Here is a 25,751-nt window from a genome sequence, read left to right as displayed (position 1 = left end):
TGGAAAGTGATCGATCTCAGCATTCATTTATACTTTCCTGTTCCAATTATAGTATGTTGTAAACACTGTCATTCATATAACTTGATACCATGATTGATAGTGTAGTGTAAAAATCATTAATTGTTTTACAAAAAAAAAAAATTGAAATTAAATCAATAATTAGAGTGCGTGCCATATATCTGTGAAATAAAACTTGGTATATGTACCATACAAACTAGTTGATAGTCCTGGAGTGGAATGATTTTGTGCCTGCAGAATGAAATCTTATAGTTAGTTGATAACTATATATAATAAATACTTTAGGCGCTGTATAGTTAGGAACTATTTCAGGCTTATATGGCATGCACAGCTATTTGAATAAAATTACAAAAAAAGTGAAAAAATATTGCTACAGATCTCATTGGACAATGACAGGTCATTAGGAAAATTCATGTTGCTACCACGCCCACTTTTGTTTACTGACATGCCTACCTTTGTAAGCCTCACTGTTGATTTTAGCGAATACTTCAACGGATATAAAGAAGAATTTTATGCATTTAATAGTGTCTTGCTACTTGACTAATACCCATGATGAATGACAAATTGATATATTTCTAGGATATTCAAACTTATGATAGGAAAAAAAGTAGATTCCCAATTTTGTATCATAATTGGATTTAAAGGAAATTAATGGGATTTTGTGCCCCATGAATGAGTTTGGTACCACTTTCCAAATATACCTAGAACAAATCCCTGTGATCTGCCATTTTTTCCCTCTAGATTGGGAATCAATATTTTTTTCCTGTGTATGATACAAATGTAGGTGTGTCGGTAAGCAAAAGTGGGCGTGGTAGCCACATGAATTTTTTAATGATTAGCTAGCTGTCATTGTTCGGTGAGATCCGTAGTATGAACCAGTGTGCATGAATAATTATATAATTTAATTGTACAAGAAGCAATGAGAATGCCCATATCTATAATTACATAGTTCTTTATGTTACATAGTTCTTTATGTTGATAATAATGATGACATATCAATTCAAGATAGGGAGAGAACAATATTTGATATTGTTCTAGAAATCTGTATTGTAGTATATGAAGGACTCAATCAGCATGAGGTGCCTTAAGGTAAAAACATGAAATTTTTAATCATAATTTTTTTCATGGTTGATGTAAAAAAATAATATACAGTCATGTAATATTCATTGATTACAAACATTCAATAATAATTATTTAGAATCTATTTACTGATTCTAAGTGTATTTTCAACTTATACCTGGGAAATACCCCTAATAAATACTTTTTACAAAAGATGCAGTTGAGATAATATCTATTATATATTAAGATATTATATACATATATATATAAGATATATATTACTATTATTATATATTAAGCTAATTTGTTTGCATTTTCATTATAATATTAAATACAAATGTTATAGAAATATAACAACCTTTCTGAAATGGAGTGATTTAAGAGCGAATGTCTGTAAGGGTCGAGAATCGCCGGACAAAACCAAAAAATCAAATTCCATTTTATTTTACCAAAAGATACCTTTGGGTGGGTAGTCTTCGAAATGTATGACCAAAAAGTCTGGCGATTTTTATTTTTTTCAAAATTCGCGAAAGTTGAAAAGAACCGCCGACAGTCATTTTCCGGCGACTCTATTTCCATAAAATTAGGCATGTTTAGGGAGCGCTCGTGCTCTAAGGAAAAATCCTATGGCATTGAAATTTTGTCCGTACATTGTTCATCATTTCTTGTTTCCAAAGATGTAAATCACTTTGGCATCTGTTGAATTCAAGCTAAGATCTCTGCCATCAACTTCCACCAACTAGGAGCGATAAGCTTCGAGCCTAAAATTGAGGTTAGTTTGCGACGCTATATTGAAGAGAGTATATTTTTTTCCACATAAATTTTAATATTTTTTGAAAGCCCTATCATTGGGCTTTCATTGTACCAAGTATCGTTTTTGGCCCGTTAATTCTCTAACTTCCAGAACTAAAGACGCTAGGACTATTTACAGCATTCGTGAGTTCATGAATAAATGAATATATAATGAACCGAGCATGACGCTATTTAGTATATGGTTTATTTCTTGCAAAAAAAAAAAAAAAAAAAAAAACACAAGAAAACGAGTCCTTTTTACTTTTAGGAGGCATTTTTGAGTATAACAGAGAGATTTATGAATATATTTGACCGTAAAAGGTCAAGTAGCCACGCGTCTAGTCTTATGAAAATTTCATATTCATTTGTAGTCGGAATTTAAAATCTTCGGTACAAAGCTATTCTTGGCTTTTACGTGACGTCCTCAAAAATTTAAACTCAAACCATGCCTCATATTCAAAAAGTAATAATAAATATATCAAAGATTCAAGGCTTAGGAAAAGTTTCGTGTCTTCCTATGTTTGGACGCCGAATTATGGAGGTTGAATTTGTGTCACGCAATATTGTGACGTTCATCTGATTAACAATAAAAATCGGAGACCTTTCTTATGTATATCAATAGATGCTTATGCACATCATTAGGTATTCGTCATTGTCCATTCTATAAAGATATGACATATGAACCTGAAAAAAAACACGAAACTTTTTAAAAACAGGTCGCATTACCGGCGTTTGCATTGCTACGTGGCCACCCCAGACAAAAATCGCGACGTGCACTTTGCAATAGACTGCCGTCAATCAAACACGTTGACGCCATTTACACGCGTGTGTGATTCAAAAGGCGCCAAAACTTCGGTCGATTGTTTACAAGTATTATGAGCCACACTCACCGGGTCTATCCGGGCAGATCCAAACGCGTGTAAATGACGTCAACTTGTTTGATTGACGGCAGTCTATTGTAAAGTGCACGTCGCGATTTTTGTCTGGGGTGGCTGCGTAGCAATGCAAACGCCGGTAAGGCTTGACGTATTGAGCACTTTCGCGCTTGGCTAGCTGTTATTGCTTTACAGTAAAAAAGAACTCTCCTCTTACTAATAGTTTTTGACCTAACGTGTTAAGAACTAGTGGTGCACGAACAGTAAGAAACAAGTTCTTCGATGAGTGTTAAATAGGGGGCTTTCTTTCTTGGTTTGTTTGGTGGCACATCCAGGTCAAACGATTCACATATATGCTGCAATAGGCCAAGTTTCATCTTCTTCAGTGCCCCGCTACCGGCCAACTCGCAAATGTTGTACTGGTCTAGCACAATTGGGTGTTTCCCTTGCAAAGATGAAAGAATATCTTGGCGAGCATTGTCAAAATTAGCTTCCTCTTCAATGGCCTGGATGTCTTCTTGCGAAAGCAGTCCTTTCTTGGCTTTGGTTGCGAGACGCGAAAAGTATGATGAAATTTGTTGAGGACTTAAGAATTCAGCGACGGAAAAAAGTCGTTCGCCATCAGGTCCTTTTGCTCTCCTCATGTCTTTAGCTACAGCTTCTGCTTGAACCTTTTTCCCTGTGGATTGGCCAATGTTAAACTTTTGCAGCAGGTACTCTTTTTGAGTTTCGTTAAATCGATGGGACTTCTTGCTTTCACGAAGTGCCCAGCCCTCCTTTGCTCCAGAGACAGGGTCTTCTTTGGCTGACTCGAGATGTTCACTCTGAATGACAGGCCTTTGTCCTATACCCTCTTCAAGTCTTGAAGCGTACTCGATTTTGGCTAGATCCATCAGGGTGTGTCGTTCAACATACTTGCAACATTTTTCAAAGGATAGGTGTTTTTCTAGATTTGTGTATCTCTGAAAAACACGCACACAGCCTTCTCGAGGGCAGGAAAAAACTTCACTTGAAGAAGGGAGACTGGCTTGAGGTGCCTGTGGTTCAGCTCTCTGCTGGTCGGTAGCGCCTATCCTTGCTGTAGATTTCGCAGCGTGATCTTTAAAATCACCAGGCGAAAAAGAAACAGCCTGTAATCATTGATATTTGTCTGTATGCATAGAAAAATATGACGTCAAACAGTAAGTAATACCAAATACATTATTTCATTGCATTAACTAACCTGTACTAGTATTTACATTGATATTTCTCCCTTTACCAGTGTTATATGCCCTCAAGGCTGCTAGTTTCCCTTTCTCATCAAACCAAAAGTTATTCAGCTTGCTTATGCCTATAAAAAGTAAATATGGAACAAACGTTAATAATATATGGTTTCTTGAGGTTCAATTGAATACCAGGCGTCGGTTGTACGAAGGCTAAAAATCAGTATCCACCAGATAAATCCTTATTGCACAGATAAAATCTACACGATTGCTATACGCTGGATAAATCTTATCCACTAGATAACTTTATGAAGCCTTCGTACAACCGGATACAGGTGTTAGTTGGTATAATATTTGCCTTAGTACCTTGTATTTTAGGTTGTTCGATACTGATTTCTTTTAACTGATCAGCTGCAGCAACACGAACTCCTTTGATACCTTCATGTGAGAGCAAGGCATCTTTCATCTGCTGAGCAGTTGTGACATCATTACCTTCATTGATGAGAATACGGATGTGATTCTTAGCAGTTGCAGCCATCCTATCTGCCGCACCTTTTCCACCCTGGGGGTCACAGAAGTCCATACCCTGAACTTTGATTCCTGTCGATTTCTCGCTTGCGGGACAAGCAAGGATGGTGTTGTTGGAATGATAACATCCAGCGTTGTCTTGGTAGAGGAAGCACCTCAAAATTTCTGGATGCTCGTTTCTGAGCGTTTGGATGACATGTTGAATTAGAGCGACTACTGCTGAGCTTCCCTGTGTGCAAGTTTGGATCACATGGATAAAAGCTTGGGACTGTAAGACACCCTTTGATCGCCGATATACAACAGAAATATGCCACGAAATACCTCTCTTCCCAAAATTTCAGTAAAAAATGCGAAGCGACGCCGTTCATCTTTGTCTATTCAGTCCATCGCGCAACTGAAATGCATAAAAAAGATTAGTTCTTACGGCTTAAACATTTTATTTATGTTTTTTAAGTAGAAAATGATAGAAAATAATTGTTTTGACATTGTTTTGGCCGGGTTGCCATAGCGACTTAATTCGGTACTCCTACGGAGTACAATTAACGCTATAATTGTACTCCTCTCGACCAATCAGAGTCGAGTAATTTTGTTGAGTGTACTATAATGTTTATAATTGGTGATATCTATTTAGGGACCGTGGAGAACTGAAAAGTGTGGAAACATGATAGACTATTATGGGAAAAATGAAAAAGTAGGGTAGCTATAGCCACTATCTCCACAGTCCCTGATCATCAACCTATAATTCTATATCAAAATAATTCTAATAAACTTTGGTTCTAGCATCTTGATTTCAGAGTGGTTTTCATTAACCTGGCAAACAAAGTGTACTAGAGTGATTTTCATATGATCGTGAAAGAATAGGCAAACTAATAGTTAGTAGTAAACTCTAAACCAATGATTTTCTTTTGTTCTTTATCAACTATTACAAACTAAATGGTCTATTTTCTTTGACGGTCATATGGCAATCACTCTATTCAAAGTGTAATAGTCAAATAAAGACAATTGAATAAGATTATGCTTGATAAAACAGAACACGCTTAAGGGTATTTCATGGGTTAAAATGCTGATGTTCCATGTGGGATCAGTTTCTAGCACTTGTAGACGCCGTGGGGGCCCACTGTGCATGCGCACACTCGCACATAGTTTTATCTTCGAATTATTCGTATTAAAAGAATCAAGGAAAGATGCAAGTTGAAGTAAAATTATACAATTAACACCTGAAATAAAATTTCAATGACTTAGACCTTTTTTTCTAATGTATTTTAAAAAGTAAACAAACACGCTTATTAGTTAGGTACAACGTCAAAATTTCGATTTTTCGGAAGACTCGTAGATCGAGCCGGTTATCGAAAAAAGCTATTTTAATTAGAACTCAAGAAGAGTCTGATTTCAAGCTCTGAAGGACTTTATTCTCCATAGAGACAGCTACAAGTCACGGCGGTATTCAGGAATAAAATCTCACAAACTCGATCGAGCGAAGTTTTAATATTTCAACAGTTGTATTTACTAAGTGACTTCTTAAGAAAATAATCAATGTAGATGTACGTAGATCGTAGAAAAATAGTAAAAGACGAAAAAAAGAACAATTCCAATGGAGTTTTGAAGGAAGTTCGGCCAGTTTTGTCATTTAAATAAGCCGTTCTGAATAAAAAGTAGATTGATTGCCACGCATTACAAGATTACAAACAGCCGAAGCAATGCTCAGATTGTATGTTGAAATGTGCGAAGGTCTAAACGAGAATTCGTTCCAATAAATAATCATTAATTTACCGTCTTGGATGAAGACGAAATAAATAGCATTTCTAAATGTATTTCTATAAAATATTTGCTTAGTTCACAGTGTAAATAAATAGTTTCATTTGAAGTAGGAGTCGTGACCCTTGAAGGTCAAGATAAACAGTAATGTAAATCAACACGCATAACGCAACGCTTTATGTTGATCGTCCCGATTGTATCATAAGCGGTCGATTATCTTGTATATTCAGTTTTGAGCTCGTAGGTCGAATGATTCCTAGAATAAAACACACAGCCCGCCTTTGAAATTGAAAACAGAGAAAGCGTTTTCAAATAGATCAAAGTTCACCTTAATTGCCCTTCAGATTTTTGCAGTTATAGTTACAGTTTTATTTGGAACTATCATTGGCCCACAAATATTAATAGGTATATATTTTGTGTTACAATTCGTGTTCTTAAAATACATTTTATTTTAATCGCTTTCGCTTCATTTAAGGTATTTAATTTGAAGAACATTTAAGCTTTGGGTGCGGAGAATCGCGAAAATAAAGTGACTTAGTTTTCACCTAAATTGGAAAATCGCGAAAATTAAGTGTCGCGAAATAACGCCATCAAAAAATCGCGAAATTTAGAAGTCGCGAAAATTAAGTGGAATAAGGTATAATATAAAACACACCTGTTGATGCCATGTCTTCAAAATGCAAGGTTGCCACCCATGCATCTTGAAGCCAGTTTTTCTTTAAGTGTTTCCAGCTTCTTCTGTCAGTCAGTCTTCGTTGTAAGCTTCTCTTAGTTTTCTTTAGTTGTGTGAAGCTTTCACAAATATCTTCATCCTTCCTAAGAAACAAATTTTAATGTTAATAAACGTAAGTTATACATTATATTACCTACTCTTTGATAATTAAAATTAATAACATCAAAATACCTTGTTGCAATTGTCGGAATCTGTAATTGAATGAATGGGATGATGTTGAAATGAAAGGTCTGACAGTACTGGGGAATTTGTAATAAGCCCGTGGGTTTCACAGCGATCTAGAACGTCATAAAACACTCCTGCTCGTTTATTAAACAGTACATACAAATTAACTTAAGTGTTGTTTTCACCGAGTTCCGAACATATTTATATCTTATTTGGGTTTTTTCCCGTAATACGGGCTGATATTTTACGAGTTGCGAATGTATTTTTCCGAGGACGAGGAAAAATACGAGTAATGAGTAAAATATCAGCCCGTATTACGGGAAAAACCCAAATAAGTTATTTATTATACGACATTGAAAATTAATATGTATTTGTCCCTTTTTGAGCGAGTTTATCAGTATTTATTGAGTTTTCAAGGTCCGCACACTATCTCGGAAAAAACGTAAACACAAGGAAACCAATTAAGTGCCTTTAATCTTATTGGTCAATAGGCAAATTACATGACAACTGACATGAAACTCGTCAAACTAGATATGATCTTCGTAAAATCACACTTCGCATCGATTCAAAATAAGTTTACTAACAATCAAAAGTTTTGAAAAGTTAGAATCATGAAGACGAATTCCAGCAAAAAACAAAAAGCTTAGTGAGTTCACTAGTTCTTATAGCTCATCGTCGCTGTGTAATGGATCGATTCTCTTGAATTTCTTCTTAAAACTGGGGGATGGTTCAACCGCCAAAGCATGATGATCTCTACCAAAGTTGATAGAACAGTTATTGAAAACAGCTCCATAAAACATGCTTTGATTGGATTCTGGCTGTTCTGCAGGCTCAAATGGATTGGATGTCAGAGTACTGGAAAATTGAAGCGGTACTTTAGGACTCAAGGCTGAATCTTTCGTTAGTTTTCTTCCTTCGATGTGCTCACTTAATTTGGAAGGCATAACGTGCTGTTGCTCTGTTGACGCTTCTGAATAACTATCCAAAGACTTTAGGTTTCTCTGGCCAGCCAGGGCGATTATATTCAGAGGCTCTACGTTTTCTTTTCGTAGCGTTGAAATCATGGTTCTTCGTGCCGAGTGGTTGGTAAAACGGCCTTCAATACCGGCGGCTTTGCACATCTCTTTCATGAACTGTGCCAGCGAGTGCTTTCCAAGTGGTTGTCTCTTGTACCATATCTCTGATGATGGTTTTTGAATGGCTGCCAAGTAGAAAGGAGATTCTGATTTTTTCATTTCTGGTGGTACATGAGAAATGTACTCCTTGAATAATTTCACTGGACAACGAGGTCCACCAGTTGCAAACATCTTAGGATTGAACGGACGATCCGGGACGAACTCATTTTCGCCTGTTCTAGTTTTGCTTCCGCGTTCCTTAATCCATTCCACGTACTCTCTTTCTCCATCTGTTTTGACTTCAAAGTCGCCGTATCTTACACGATGGTGCTCATCTTGTGCTCTCCAACCTAAGTAAACAGTGTTGTGAAACCAAACTGTACGCAGAAGGACTTGAGGATAATTGTTGCCAAGCTGTTGTTTTTGCCATAATATCTGAATATGGTCTGTACTCAGCCCCTGTGCCTTGTTTGGCTTCTGGCCTTTCCCACGCCTACGGAGCTCCTTTCTTTTGCAAGCCAAGGCTTCCCGAGAACGGTTGAATTCTCTATCCAGCAAAATGGAGTATTGTTTGCCTTGTTCTCTAAGGAAGCGGTCGATACTACGGAAATAGGAGGTAAGAGTATCTGGTTCAAATTCATCGCCATTTTGCTTGCGTACTTTTACCACAAAACAGGCTAGTAGTTTGTCCAGCTCATTAGGCAGTATCTCTTCAATTTTTCTTGTTTCTTTAATCGTTTTCGCCCATCTGTAGAAGACTTGTAAATCGTTATGTGTCTTTTTTGCAGTGTTTTTGTTCCTGTTTTCTCTTATGAATGTTGATACTTCATCTTCATCGGCGAAATTAGTGGTCTCGAGCTCGTTGTCCTTCTGTACTTTGACTATCGTATCCTGCGGGTTTTCAAAAACTTTTAAAAGAACATCGTCATCTATTTCAAAATTGATGTCTAGGAAATCTAGGTCAGTGTTCGTGTCATAGTGAAGATTTAGGTCAAAATTTGGGTCACTTTCACCTCGAAACATGATGAAAAAAGTTGCGAGCGTATTATGCTAGTCCTGTCCCGGTTAAACCGGTTAGACCGGGACAGGACTAGCATAATACGGTGCCATATTTTGCGAGTTCTCTTGACCTTATAAGGTAAAATTACGTAATAGTCGTATGTATAATAAAAACTTATATGTTGCTGTTTTTCACCTTTGTGCGAACCGGTAGATGATAACAGCACGGGAAAAAGAGAATGCAAAAAACTATCAATAAAAAGCGTAAGAGAATATCACACAAGGTTAATATAGCACTATTAACGTGAACGTTTTTTCACACCACGGTGAACAAAATTCTTTTTGGGCGAAAATACGAAATATGATCCTTAGAAATGCGCAACACCACTTTGTGGAATAACAACATAAATAACATCAAGAGAGCTACATGCATGTTTTATTTTATTTAAAAAAATAATAATTTGATATTTTCCCATAGCCTTGCTTTTTTCTCTTTTAAGACTGACGTCGCAATAAATGGACTTACTGATTCGTTAAGTGGGTTAAGTTCAAACGATATCACTCCAGTCAAAAAAAAAAAAAAGAGTCCAAAGAGGAAACTGGCTTTTGATAATGAGTACGTAATAAGTAGTATATTAATATCTTATTATGCACTGTATATACCTTATTGGTACTAATTTTCGCGTCGCTTTAATTTTAAAAAAATCGCGAACTTAAAGCGACGCAAAACAAATTCCCGCGAACTTTAATGTCGCGAAATTTAATGTACTCTTATATTCCTTGTATTCTCAATTTTATGAAGAAACACATTTTTTTTAAAGACCTTTTATTGAATAACAAAGTCTATATTACATTTTGTCAGCATACAATTTACATTATAATTTGCAGCATACAATTTCACATTTACAAGTATAAAGAAAAAACATTCGAAGAAAAATAAAAATAAATACGGGAAAGTGAAATAGATTTCATAGAGATATATATTTATTTACTGTATGGTAACACGCATATGCACATTTAATTACATATACCTGAGGAAGCAAAAGTATATATCACATGTTTACGTGTTGTGTACACAGTGTGAACGTTAAGAACGTTAGGCATAAGGATAATGTCTTTGACTATGCCTATGGTTTATGATGCAGTTGCTATAGTTTGTTTTTGCTATGAGTTGACGATTCTCAGCAATAAAAAGTGTAAAATTATAACAACATTGTGAATTATGTGTTTTTGCTTTTCATTTTCGCGAAAATTGATTCCCGAAGAATTTGCACTATTACTCAGGTTTTCTATAATTAGTAAAAAAACTAGCAGTTTTAGTTTACAACTATAATTTTTCATGAACATTATTTGGTACACCTTGTTTGAAGAAACCACTAACAGCATAACCTCAAGCAACATACAGATTTAGTATTGCATTGATCACAAGCTGTGAAAAAAATAGCCTGACAAACTGGAGAGTGTTTACTAGATCTGCATGTGTTGCTTGTGTACTATGTTACTACTGTGCGCAAAAATGAAAATCCAATAATCTAATGATAGTCATAAAGACACACCAGAAAGAAGTCAAATTGGGTATATTAACTTAACTTAACTTAATATGAACTTATTCATGAATAAACGTTTATTTGTAGCGATTTGCCTAGTGCTATAAAATTGTTGCAATTGTCAGCTAGCCTAGTTATGAACATAAACAAAAGAAGTTTTCAGATTTTTTGTCATAGCCTTTCATAAACATTTTCTCTTTGACAAGTCAATGGTCACATCGTTGCTACGAATGCATACTTGTGATTTCCTGGATAGTCAGGACACTGACATTTGCTTACAAGCGTGAGTTAGTAAAAGAGAAACACATCTAATGTTTTAAGACGAGAAAAGGCACACCAATGGACAAAATGATAACCAGTCGTGGTTTGATTCAAAGGTCGTCGGTTTACATGAACGAAAACTCTTCATATATTTCTTCCTCAAAAGCTGCTAATAGGCGTGGTGGTTATTCTCCATCTGCTGTTTCGATTTCAATGTTCCCTTGTGAAATTGATTCCAATGTCTTTGTTAAGAATAGCAAGTCACCAGGAGTTAACTTAAAGCCATGAGCAATAATCATTTTCAAGTTTGGAAACGTACACAAACAGGCCAAACAAAAAATTGAGAGTTGTGGATTACTTGAAATGTCCACGTGCTCCAAATTACTCAAATATCGCTTTGCTTGATATATAGCTTCCTCTTCAGGGCTAGAACACATTGATATGTTTAAGTATTCAGAAGTATTCCAAATATCATTTGCCACCAACACTGACAAATACTTGAGACTCTCATCAGATCTTCAAGTTCGAGAAAAGCGAAAACATGCGCCCATAAAGATGATCTAGCATCCATTGTGGAAAGCGACTCACAAAATCATAGTCTTTATTTTATGGAATCAAATGTCATTTTTTGTCACCTATGGCGGTATCATAAACAAAGAGTCTCTCATACCTGAACTGATCTTGCATAACAGCATAAGTGTCTATATTCTCATCAGTGTGACTTATATTCATCTGTTCTGTCCATTTTGGAGGTGAAATATGGCGTCGCGATCAAAAATTACAATTCCTGAATCGGTGAGTATCATAACAGTAAGGTAGTAAGGGTTTCGTTTCTCATATTGGCAACATATTTGGAGAAAAGCGTAACTAGGTATTTTTATCTAGTTTTATCAATTGGATGTTTTACAGAAAAAGAGGCTTTACAAAATGTACGGGCCTATCAAGGACTCGATACAGAAAAGAAATGTTGTAGAACTACTGAAAGAGGGGAAGGACTTTCATAACATTGCTAGTCATCTAAAGATAAAATCCGAGACGGCGGAGGTGTATGCTATCGACCTCATGGTTGCTAATAAAGTTGTAGAACCAACGAATTTCTATAGACTGCTGGGTGTAAGTGAAGAAGTCTTCAAGAATGTTGAGCACGAGATACGCGTAGGGGATGGAAGGCTGCGTTCAATCAAGGAAAAATATCCAGATACCACGTATAACCAAATTCGTTTTGTATTAGCTAGTCTTATTATGGACATTACCGATTTTGATTTATAAAGTTTTATTTCGGTTTTACTTGTCAAGGAGATGGAAGGCTGCATGCTCTTAAAATAACTATTAAGGACAGATATGGAGATGCCACTTTTAAACCAAATTCGTTTTGTTTTATCTTGTGACTATTTTAAGAGATTTGTAAAAAGTTTCATTTCGGTTTTATATTCATGGCATTTAGGTCCTGTTTTGTGTTTGAAGCAATGACAGATTTAAAATCATTGACGTTTGGAAGTGGTTTCAAGTTGCAATGTTTTTGTTAGTGAGGAACACATTACAAAAGACACAAAATCAAGCAAGAATCCCATGGCGGATTTTTCTGTAACTTCACCATTCTTTTATTTAGATATTGAATTGTATCTGCCAGAATTAAAGCGTGAAATGCTTTTAGTGAAAAGCACTAAGTCTAAGGAATTTGAATTTGGCGCTTTGAGGCGAATGAACAAATTAGATCTTGTTTTATAATTAAATTGAAGGATTATATTCGTAGCACGGCTTTATTTGCCAGATTAGCGTGAAATCTCATTAGTTCGTACACACATGCTTACTTAACATACAAAAATATAGACTAGGGTTCGATTGATGCCCGAGTGAATATTTCAATTACTTGTTCAGGTTTGGTGTAGAAGCACTATAACTATAACATCTATAAAGAATGTAAGGCCAAATGTTGGCCATATTAGTAGATATTAGCACAACGACAAGTGTTAGTTGGCCGTTAAAATTATTTGTTGATTGATTTGTTTGATTGTTGGATTTCTGTAGTGCTTTTAAGTCACAAGTGACATAAGAACAAAAGACAACCCTTCATAAACAGGCGCTTAGTGAACCCTAGTAGCAGGGTTTCCTCAAGTCCATGTTTTTTGATAAATTGAAGTCTAATAGCATTCATCCCGCTTGTGTTATATTCATTCATGGGTTCGTTCGTTCGTTCGTTCATTTGTGTAGTTATTTCTTTATCAATTTGTTTGTTTGTGTCCGTTTTCGAAAATCATGCGTTTTCACTAGCCAGTATAAATATGCCGATACAACGCGGTCGCCTTTTTATTTCTACTTTTTTTGATTAATTAATTAATTAATTAATTAAAGTTTATTATTTATTTTTGTTTTTTTTGTTTTTTTTTATTATGCCATGCATTTTTTGCATGCCTCACATACTTATTGAACTCGTAGTCTTCCGCGTAGAGTACAACAGGCGAGAGAAGATCATGCTCTACTGATGACGACAACTCCGACTTTTCATATAGGGCTCTAGGTCGTTCAAACTGGAGTCTAAAACGGACATATCCCATTATTATGAAACCCCGCTTAACCAGTGAGAAAAAAGAATTGTGTTTGGATGTGTGCGGTTTTTACTATCTTACGACCTAAAGTCTTACGTGAAAACACACTGATAATTTGCATATTTGACACTTCTACCTGTGCGTTCACACGGTACAACCCACAATAATCGATGACTATGAAGCACAAATGTTGGTATGGTAAGTATCGAAATATACGTTTATGTTGCCATGTAGTGATATGTCAGTAAAATCACAGTAGATTAGGTAAAGACCATATTCAATTAAAAGTTTCCGGGAAAAACAAACAATTTATTTGGCAAAATGGTGAGGAAAGCATTCCCTGGAATAGAGCGATCTCTGGACGGTGTGGCCTACTATTATCGTCCTCTATGTAGAATCTCCACCAACTAAGGAAATACTGCAGAAACAAGCTCGCCGAAAAACAAGGAGCAAATGAGACCTTGCAAAAAGATAACGAGTTCCTAAGGACGAATGTCAATGAACTGCAATCAAAAAACCAGAAGTGGAAAGAATATTATGCAAAACGCCATGATAGTGAGAAAGTAACTAGTAATAGGCGGGGCGCAAAGAATGCCGAAAAAAGGACCAGTAAGAGAGCCAAAATTCAGGATGTAAACATAATAAACCCTGATGAATCAAAACTTTCACTCGAACAGGAACACTGGTAGCGATAAAAACCATGAAGTATGAACACTACGAAGCATGTAAACGCGAAGCCAAAATCATGCAATCGCTACAGAGCGATTAGGTTTCCGTGTAATTTTGGCATCTTGGAGCAGCCGTTGAGCATTGTGATGCAATATATTGGAGACCAAGAAATGAAGAGATCGGCAACTCTTTATCAAGTTGTGTCAGACAAGGGAAATGAGAAGCTATGATGAAACGAGATTGGTTCAAAGTATGCAAGGACATGACCGTCGGCATACACTAGTTGCACTCGTTAAGTTTTCTCTATAATGATTTAAGGAACAACAATGTTTTGATAGATAGGAAAAGAGCGTACATAATAGATTAAGGGAAAGCATGCGAAGCGTCAAATCCTCCCGCGAAAACGTATGTCACATTTTACTGTCATCTAGCACCAGTAGTTTTGCAAGGACGTCGTTCTTCCGAAAGTGATATTTATTCTCTCGGTATAATCTTCAATTTTATAAATATTTAATAATCTAATTTCATATTCTATTAATTTTCATATTTCAATTTAATTTTTAATTTTTAGATATATTTTATATTATATTTATTATTACATATACATCTCCATTCTCCACCAAGTCAATTTCTTTTCTCTCTGATTCATTTTTCATTTATTCAGTTGTCTTATGGGAACATAAACATAACAACATACGCAAGCGCAGTTAGCCTTACATGGTTAGTTACCCCCTTTGTATTTGGACAGCACAAAACAGTCGTCAACCTTAAAGTACTATCTGCGCTTGCGTATGTCATTATGCTTCTTCTTGCGTCGCTTGTGAGAACCAAAGCTTTAGAGTGGTTTTCATAAACCTGTTGAAACAAAGTGTATTTACTAGGGTGTAATAGTTAGATTGAAACAATGGAAACCAAAAGCATTAGAATATAATTGTAGTAAATACGCTAAACAAATTTCAAGGGTTTATGAAAACGATCTTATGCTTACCATCCACAAGAAAATCATTTTATTTATTTTATTTACTGTTTTTCCTTCATTCATTGAAATCTATTTTTTGTATTTCCCATTCTTTTAAGCTACTCATTTTTTTATTGCAACTCAAGCTTAGCGCTCGTTTATTATTTATTACTCAGAATGTTTACAAAGTACCAAAAAGCACCAAAATACATAAGTTATAGCTCAGTATAGCTGATATCCGTTCAAAATATAAGTTGTTGTAGATAAAGAAATGCATGTATTAAGCTACTAAGAATCATTTTCCTCTTGATCATCAACTCCCTCATTTGGTTCTGCAGACACACTTTCCGAACAGAAAGCAGCAGCATTCCTCAGGCACTCCTCGTTCATTAGGCTTACACAATTCTTTTATTATTCAACGCACCAACCAACCCTGAATCTAAAAGGAAACACAAAATACAAATTTAAAGAATTTAGATTGAGAAAGAAAATTCATATCATAGCAAGATTGCAAAAATTTTATACAAGTATTCCTACTTACTATTTTACATTTAGTACAAGTAATTTATACTTGAATTATTTGTTTAAGATCGTTTACAACAGTTTTTTAATATTTGTAGAATACCTAGATATTCAATTTATACTTTATTGTTACGTTGTTGTTATAGTTTCACCTTAATACTTTCCTTAATACTTAATATTATGTAACAACCACATTTTTCTTCTAAACTATTTGTAAATAAATATGATTCATGGTAATAACACATTGTGTCTTACTTATTATTACTACATTCCGCACACACGACAACCAAAAATCATAGTTGGCCGTCCGATACTAATCGGATACTGGTTCGAATCCAGAATATGATTTCTCTTGTCCACACATTTTACACATCACCACTGTAAATTCTAAGTACACGTCATAAAGCTCACAGCGTCTATTTTCCGTGCTGCGGCCACTAGACATAAGGAGCCTGATAAACTTCTAAAAAGCATCATGTACATCAACAATGTAAAAAATCCATACCAGCCCTGGAGTATGGTCGACATCAGTATAGCCTGAAGGGGGTAACAGAAACTCGATGGTATAGTCCGGGAGCCCATGACCCAAAATAACGAGTCTGTTTACTTGGAAAGCTAACAATTTTCAACCTAGCCAGAATTAAAGCATAACCCTTAAATGTTCTTGGGAGGGTGGCAGTGGAGTTAGTCGGGTGGGCTGATACCACTGAAAGCGTATTGATTATACAGAGGTTAAACGTATATAACCTTAATATTTGGTGGTATTATTTGATTACATATTGATATAAGAATGGAGGAAAAAATTTTCAAAACCTCTTTTATAAAATGTTGTTATGTAAAAATGACTGATGAAACTGTACAAATCAAATCATGCACATTGTACACATCTCTGATGTTGATGACGTCATAATTTCATAAATTTAATTATTAAATAAGTGTAATCGAGAAGACGACTGGTCTCTTACACAATTAATTAACAATGCTTTAAAGATTATACTTAATAAATCTCACTAACTAATCAGATTAATCAACAAATCCCAAGGTTTGAAATATTTGGGGGAGGGGAGAGAGTACTTACAGTGAGGAAAAAGAAGCCATGTTGACTGTTTCTTGATGGATTTCGGAGGAAAAGGTACGTTTTCTTCTTATTAATACCATAAATTTTCAGTAATATAATCTAGTCTTGATGTCCTAAGCCTTTCTTTCAATAACTTCAGCCTGCAAGCTAAGGTTTTTGCATTAAAAACGCTTCATTCATCATTCCTCAGTCGAAGTCAAGACTGCACACTTTGGAAGTGAATTAATCTTAGGCTTCTATACTTTTTTCCACATTTTTACATCAAAATTGTTTAGAATACATACTTTTAAAATAAAATTAGCTTTTATGCTAAAAGTGTTATATGTAGATATCCTATTTAACTCCCTTTGCATGGGATTATTTTAGTTAATTCGTTTGATGATTACCTATTCCATTTTCTAACTTCAATTCGAAGTCTACTTCTACTTTCTATTCTTCAGACTAAACAATTTACTTGGTATTAATAATTCCGTCTTTATGTTCAGGAAATAAAAAATAAAAATACTCTCTACGCAGGCTACCATAAGTAAATCAAAGGTAAGAAAAAGGCTAATGTAAGAAAATCAGCTATTCCTTCTTCTAGTTTCCAAAGCTAGTTTTGAATCTTTTTTTACTAGACCTAGACAGTTACAATTCAACGTTATGATTGAGAGGTTGTCAGTCTTCACTGAAATATGTTGCAATAAAATTTATACAATAATTACAAGTTCTCAAATGAAAGAAAAACCGTAAAATGTGAATTGAGAACAGTGAAAAGTTAGAGCCCTTGAAGGCTCTAATCAGTTGTCAGACTAGCGAAAGATCTGATTAAAATGTTTATTAACTTAGCCATCAATGATTCAAACCAATTTACATAATATAAAAAGGATGTGGTGATAAACTAGGTGTAAATATTGCGTGAAGGTTCTATATAAGAATAACTTATATTTAACTAATGCATATGATTAAAGTATAAGTATGCAAATAATGAAATATGAGTTGATGCATTTCTAGAGCTACTGTTTTACTTGATACTATTGATGTTACTTTATTTTCAAGACGGCATTTGCCCCAGACAGCCCGGGAATTAAACTCACTCTAAAAAAAACAATATTGAGCACCGATTACGACAAGTGCATCAAATGTCAAGGCAAGAAAAATGAAAAGCATCAGACAGGTATGCCCTCGTCTGTTGTTAAATTCATTCAGAGTGCTAGACGGAGGAGCGATGAAATTTTTCGACGCATTGAACCAGACCTAGAAAAGGACAAGTCTTTGGACAAAAAAACTGTAAAATGGCACAAGTCATGTTATAGTGCTTATACCAGCATAGAAAACATGAAATATCAAGTTCCTCTAGCAGCTCAAGATACAGACCAGTCCAGTTCATCATCTGGAGTAACATTACGAAGTTCAGGAGCAACGAACAACTGGGATTTGTGTTTTGTATGTCAGAAAATAAAATGTAAGGGGGAATAAGCTGTGGCACAAGGTGTCACAAAAAACGCATATGAAACGCTGATGGGAGCTGCGGAATATCGAGACGATGAGTCAATGAAGACAAGAATTCGTGACATGGACCTAATTGCTCTTAAAGGGAAATACCATATAGGGTGCTATCAACGGTATATAGTAGTTACATCATCGACTAAAGCCAAGACTGGGCATTATGGGCAAGCATTTTTAAAGTTAAAGCAAGAAATGGGACACAATCTCATTGAAGGGGGTAGAGCATATGACATGGCCACTTTGCTTAATATGTATAAACGCTACCTTATTGAAGCTGGAATAGAGCAAGAAACCGCAGAATTATATAAAACTCAAAACCTGAAAAAAGATTAGTAGCCAAATTCGGAGAAGAAATTGCATTCCACCGGTACGGTAGTAATACTTCTGAGCATGTTTGTAGTTCCTCTCTGAATCTTGGAGAAATAATAAATTTTGTAGCAGAACTGAAAGATGTTGAGAATCAGTCTTCAATGTCACCAACGAAAGACACCAAGTTACAAGTTTTGTACCATGCCTCTTAATATTACGAAGTAAATTAAAGGATGTTGTAGGCATAGAAACCCAACCATTAAATGTCTCTGATTTGAGTACAGAAAAGGCCAATGACCTTATACCGGAGAAATTGCTTAGATTTTTGAGATGGCTTATGCAGTCTCAAAGATCATTCAATGATGAGCAGTTACCTATTAATGATGAATCAGACTTCGACGAGGCCAGCAATCAAAAACGCGAAGCAAGAAAGATCCTATCCATTGCCCAAGATATTGTTGCATGCTATTCTTGTGGTCGAAAAAAGATGCCCAAAAATGTAGGATTGGGCCTTGCAATTAAAACCATGGTGCGAGGAAAAGAAATTTTACCAATGCTTAACCATCTTGGTCACAGTATAAATGACTGGGAATGCCAACAAGTGAAGACCGAGTGGGCAGAGATGAGCTTAAAGCAATTTGATGATGGTGAAGGCTACTACCAAGCAATTCTGCCTTCACACATAGTGAAAGGTACGTTTGCACAAAGTGCGGCAGACAATGTAGACTTTATGCAAGACACTGTTGATGGCAAAGAAAGTGTGCATATCATGAGCCTTGCATATTACCAGGGAGGATTTCCTCTAGGTAATGAAAAATTGCTGCCACAAAGCAATGTTGCTAAAGTCAGACGTAGGGCATTAAAGTCTGCCGAAACAGTTTTACCAACTACCTTTCATTGGTAACACGCCAGCTCCTACAATCATGAGAAAAGCAAAGAGTGATTTTTTCATGCAGTGTGCCACAGAACGCGATACCCTAGAGGGATTGAACAGAGCATGGATCTTCACTCGAAACCCTCCAACAAGACTGCTTTGTGTACAAATAGAACAACCTCATACAAGGCAGAGAATACCTGGATGGACAGGCTTTCATGCTATAGTTACTATGCATGAATTGATACCTACTCGAATTGGCTTCCCACCAATGATACCAGCTCCAGTGAAGGACCCAAACACGGTTTACACATGCTTGAAGAGTCTTGACAAGACATTTCGAAATACACTAGAACAAGGCAATGGAGTTGTTACATTTGACGAGGGACTTTATTGTGAGGCTAAACGAATCCAGTGGGCTTTATCGCCAGAACTAGACAACTTAGTGATACGTCTCGGAGGCTTTCATCGAGCAAAGAACTTCATTGGTGTGATTGGTAAGCGCATGGAAGAATCAGGTATAGAGGATCTTTGGATAGAGAGTGACATACGGTCAATCCAAAAAACGTTGTCGTCGACCGGTTCCAAGCCTACGCTACTGGACCGAAAGGAATATGGGTAAAAATCACTGAAGCGGTTAAATATTCGTTCTGAATTAATTGTTCCCGCTAGTAGCAAAGATAATAATGGCGAGTAAAAAATCCATTAAATGCATGTCTTCTTGGGTTTAAGGAAAGAAAAACAAAGTAGTTGTGATTCAGTTCACAATCCCGAAAATATGAAGGCACTAAAAAAAGTCTCCTTCAACATTTCCGCACGCCTACGAAGGTTCGTGCTTTAAACCAGGCATAACTAGTCAGATAAAATTATGGAGTCAACTCAGCTTCAATGATTGCTACCCAGAGTTCCTTTCGGTCCAGTCGCGTAGGCTTGAGTTGGTCGACGACAACATTTTTTGAATTGACTGTATGTGGAAGCAATGTTGCAGCAAAGATCATTAGTGGCACGCATTACAATAGGGCGACGAGAGCTCATAAACTCGCTCTTAAGGCACTTGAAAGGCTCCAGTGGGAACACTTTTTGGAATGGCTTGAGAAAAACGAAGTCAACGAAACAGCACTGAATGATATTAACAACAAGAAACAAGAATTAATCGATATGTTTCAGTCAGGGCATGATTCTGTGGTGAAACATCGAGAGAGATTCACCATCAGGTGGTGGAGCTTGGCAATATTCTCACTACAAAGCTCGGACCACAATTCAAACAGTTCAAGATGTATGGTTGCCAGCGCGCAGCTTTATTTGCGTTTTGGAACGAGTATATGGAAATGGTCTGGTTGTTGCTTAATTTTGTCCATGGTGATAGAGATGGCAATTGGAAGCTGCACCTTGAGACATTCAATGCAATGATACCATATGATAGAGCATTTGACCACCTAAACTACTTCAGATGGGGAACAGTCTACATAACGGGCATAAAAAGGCTTTCAGATGTTGCCCCAGATGTTCACAGAGAATTCACAGAAAATCGAGCCCATGCTGTCTCAACATCATCGTTGCAATCATCATTCAATCGTGTTTCACCAGACATGGCACTGGAACAAACGATCAACAAAGATTCCAAAACTAAAGGAGGAATCGTTGGAGTCAGTGGCATGGAGGAAACTAGAGATAAGTGGGCTCTCTCGGCTCACATGATGGCAGCTGCAACAACTGCTGTCAAAGCCATGAGTGGAATGGCAACAACCTCAAACTTCCAGAAAGAACTCGGAATAGAGAGAATAGAAAGAGATGAAAAGGACATTCAAAACATCATCCGATGCATCAGGACAAAAATGGCAAATCCCTTTGATAGATAGCCTATCCTTTGCATCTTTGACTTTATTTAATTCATCGATCTTCTCTGAGAGATTAGCGTTAAGGTTTCGTGACATTTCCTTGAAGACTGCCTTATCGTGTGCAGTAGCATCATAAGGGGGAGGATTGCCATCATGCTCCTCAATGATTTTCCTTTCGCGTTCGATTGCCCTCTTAATAATCGACACCGTTTCATCCAGTTTACCAAGTCTTCCCTCGTATCACTGAGGCCTACTTCCTCTGGCGTTTCTTTTGGTATTGTTTCTTCTGACGTTTCTGATCCAGTGCCTAAGTCTACTTCGGGTAGTCTGGTGTAACCCTTGGTTCCCATCACTCCAAGGAGATGGCCGCTTTTCTTAGTCAAGTCTTTCATCATGTCAAGGCTTCGTTGCATGATGCCTTGATTATTGTGTACCTGCAAGAGCGTATTTGGTTTTCCTAACGCATTCTTGATTTCCTTAGGAAGGCCCTTGTTAATCATCATAGAGTCCTTAGCGTTAAACAGGGGATACCATTTGTCGCGACCTTGATATTGAACTTGTGTCCTACCACTCTTTACCTCGGTCTGAAAGTTAAGGCGACCAAAGTCTGCATCTGGGAACATTTCTTTGAGGTCATTCAAAAGTTCCACTTGGAGCCTAGCCCTAGCACCCAAGTTTTGCATTTCTATGTTCTCAGGAACCGGTAGGCTGTGCGTTTGTGATATCGTCAAGTAAGGAGGAATTTTCATGCCTCTACGCTTTGCCTTTTCGAATAGCTTAGCCTTAAACAATTACAAGGCCTGTAGCTTTGTCCTCGTGTATTTTGCTTAGTACTTTTTGGATTATGCAGATAGGGGGGAAGGCATAAAAACATAGCTTTTCCCATGATATATGAAATGCATTCACTGCCCATGCCCCTGGATCTGGGTGGTAGGAAACATATTTGTGGCATTTAGAATTTAGTTCTGGATGCAAATAAATCAATATCTGGGGTAATGCCCATTTTATCAAAAGCCTTGGTGGTGATTCTGGGGTTTAAACTCCATTCAGTTTCCCTTCGTGTTTTTCTTGATTCTGCATCAGCAGATGGGTTATCCTTTCCTGGGATATGGGATACAGTTAGCCAGATATTGTGTGATATGCACCACTCCCAGATTTCAATAACTAATCTGTTAATATCTATAGAGTGGCAAGTTCCCATTTGGTTTATACAAGCAACTGCTGTTGTGTTGTCAACCAACACTTTGATTGTTTTTCCTGATATTGTTTTTTCAAAGGACTTGAAGGCAAAAAATACTGCCCTTGTTTCTAGGCTTTCTGCCTCATCTGAGGTCCAGCTGCCACCTGTTGAAGTGCCCCCTAGTGTGCAGCTGGAAAGCTGGAGGTAATGAGACCCAAAACCTTAGCTACTGTTCTGATGGTTGGCTGGCTAGTGTCTAGAAGCCTTTGACATGCACTCTTAACGTTTAGTGCTTTTTCAGGTGTGAGGGAAATTTTCATGCAGGAGGAGTCTAACAGGAATCCCAAGAAAACAAGCCTTTGAGTTGGGACTAAAATAGATTTTTCTGGGTGTATAACAAAGCCTAAGCTGTTGAGTAGTGTAACTGTGTCAATAATGTTCTGAACACGAGTCATAAGAGTCAGCCTGTAGGTATGAGTCATCAATATAACCCACAGATAAATGTCCCATTTTTCTCAATGTGGAGTATGCAGGTTTAAGCGAGTTAGTAAATTTTCGTGGGCAGGGCGCAAGGCCATCTAGGGAAACATGTGAATTGATATAAATCACCTCTCCATTTAAATTTGAGGTATTTCTGGTATTGTTTAGCAATGGCAACAGAGTAATAGGCATCCTTCAGGTCTATAGATGCCATATAACAATTTGGTTTCATCATTTGAACAGCAGTCCATACTGTGTCCATCTTAAAATGGTGATAAACAACATATTGGTTTAAGGATATTAAGTTTAAAATCATACGCCATGAGCCATCCTTCTTTGGACGGAGGAATAAAGGGGAAATAAATTCCCCTTTTTCATCAAAAGACTGCTGAATCACACCTTTCTGAAGTAACTTTTTAATTTCAGAATCAATAAATTGCCCTTCCTCAAAAGACCAGTTCGGTTGGAATGGAGGTGTAATGCGTATCGGAGTTTGTTTCATGCTGATAATTTCGCCTCTGGTTAGGGTTCGAGCTTGTGGTATTCCCAATCTTGTTTGCAGCTCTAATGTGAGTCAACTGTGTCCGCAATTCATCTCCGAATAGCAGATCAGTCATCGGCACGTTGGCCGAGCAAAGGTCACTATAATCCTTGTGTAGGTTTGGTTTTATTTCTTCGCGACGAATTGTGACATTTCGAACCTCGAGTGACCTAACAGTGCAACGGCATCAGTCGTCATGATCACTAGATCATTAAGCTCCTTGCCTGATTCAGAATTTTTCTTTAAACTGAGGAGAGATTCTGTTAATTTGACAGCTATGTGGCCGACCTTGGTCACGTTCGTTTGTAGGCAGGGAAAGTTTGAGGTCTTTACCTCGGGCTGGCCTTGGAAGTTTGCTCCAGATTTCTTCGTTCACTTTTGGAACGATGACCTTACTTCAATTAGAAGGTCTGTGATATTTATCACATTTTTCTTTCAGATGATCGTCGCTGAGCTTGTGGAGCCAGTTTGTATTAGCGACCTTTGCTAATTTTTCTGAGACCGGTTCGGCGGTTCGCTCGGTCTCATTTAGGGATTGCACAATGTCATCAAGCAGGCTGTCCTCGCCTTCGGTTTTCGTACTACTATTCTCCGAGTTGTTGTGCCCATCATTTAGTAGGGCTGCGACACTGGCTTCAACACCTGATTCAGGTGAATTTCGTGGCTTTTTTGCGGCAGTTTCTGCCTAATTTAGGCCATCTTTGTTGTGAAGTCGTTTGAGCGATTCGCCCATTTCTGTCATGTTGTCGTTCATTCTTGCTAATAAAGCCATAAGGATACTTCCTTTTGGTGTTTCTTCTGTTCCATCAGATAGTTCGTCTTGTAGTGCAAGTATGTCTTCATCTGTTGAATTTTGTGCCATAATGATAAATATTCGCTAGAGGTTTGCTTTCGCAAACCTGACTGCTCGATCACCAAGCGCAACTGACTGCTTGCTTGCCGCGTGCTATCTCACGTGACTTCGTAGCGACTTAGACCAATGACGAAGTAGAATTCGGTATCATTCTTGATCGATTACATAGCCAACTCTTCACCCTCGGGCGAGTAGAGCGAGTCAGATCACTTAAATTTATTTTTTAAATTTAATATTTTTTATTGACTATTTTTACTTGCAGATGCTATATCATCAACAACAAATTGGGGAAAAGAGAGCTGAGAATGGTGAAGAGGAAGCATATAGGTAGAAGCAAGGAATGAATTTCCTTTGGATTTGATTCCAAAACAGTATCAACGACTTATGTTTGGAAAGAGTAGAGAAGTTTAAACCTCCTTGGAGTTTGGCCATCAGAACAACTTATGCTGGAACTATCGCATTGAGAAAACTATCAAAAAGCAAACAAAAGCTTAAGGAACTAGTCACTACTTGGTTGAAGCTTATAACATTAATACTTTTTTAGACATCGAAAGCTGTCGAAAACTATTATTCTTGCTACGAATGTTTGGAAGCACCTTTTTATATTTCAAAAATATGTCTTCCGTTTTGATGTATTGTGTTCATGCAGAGGACAGGAAAGACAATAAGGAGGGGCAGTTACAACTACAAACGTTCAAGGCTGAAATAGTCCATCAGCTGACCCTCAAAATTTGCGCTCTAATACTCACTTAAGGGGAACAGATTAAACTCATTTTATAATAATCTTTGACTATTCAGGATTACAAAAGGTATGATGGCAAATCTGGAACGGCAGCTTTCAGGTTGAAATTGACATTTGAAATGAGGGAGTTTTGCGCCAAGCATCCGCCATATTGATCTTTTACAAAAGCCTATGTTCATTTTCAGTTATTCATTTATGTAATGAATGATTTCTGCATTCAGTGTCTATAAAATATGAATATTAACAAATATGAGTATCTACATCGTATATGTAGGTTGAAGTGATGTCACTCTTACGTCATATATGACGTCATTTCTTTTGTAATAACTGCATGATTTGAAATATATTGTTGGATAGATGAATAAAATGTCTTTTAAAGTCTATCAAAGGACAAAATTAGTGTCTTATTGTAAAAGTAAAGCAAAAATACCAATTTAACTTTCAATCTCGTGAGATTAGAAAAGAAAATAATGAAAATAACATCATTTTTCATACTCAGACCCATGCCCCCTCATCTCTCAGAATTCAAGATGGCGTCCATTATGAACGTAGGATGAACGTATAGATCGAGTTTATGGCAGATTTATGCGTTATCTGTGGCAAACGTAGGTTAGATTTAACAAC

General features: G+C 36.8%; 1 pseudogene; it reads right to left on the bottom strand.

Moving 5' to 3' along the window:
* Positions 1 to 23,437: 23,437 nt before the first annotated feature.
* On the bottom strand, positions 23,438 to 24,394 carry LOC148908378 (uncharacterized; annotated as a pseudogene).
* Between the last annotated feature and the right edge of the window lie 1,357 nt (positions 24,395 to 25,751).

Source organism: Actinia tenebrosa, unplaced genomic scaffold (assembly GCF_029948245.1).
Source record: "Actinia tenebrosa isolate PJP-AT-01 unplaced genomic scaffold, QUT_ActTen_1.0 PGA_scaffold3__52_contigs__length_22856419, whole genome shotgun sequence".
NCBI lineage: Eukaryota > Metazoa > Cnidaria > Anthozoa > Actiniaria > Actiniidae > Actinia > Actinia tenebrosa.
The sequence above is the reverse complement of the archived record's forward strand: the minus strand, read 5'-3'. Positions and strand labels throughout refer to the sequence as shown.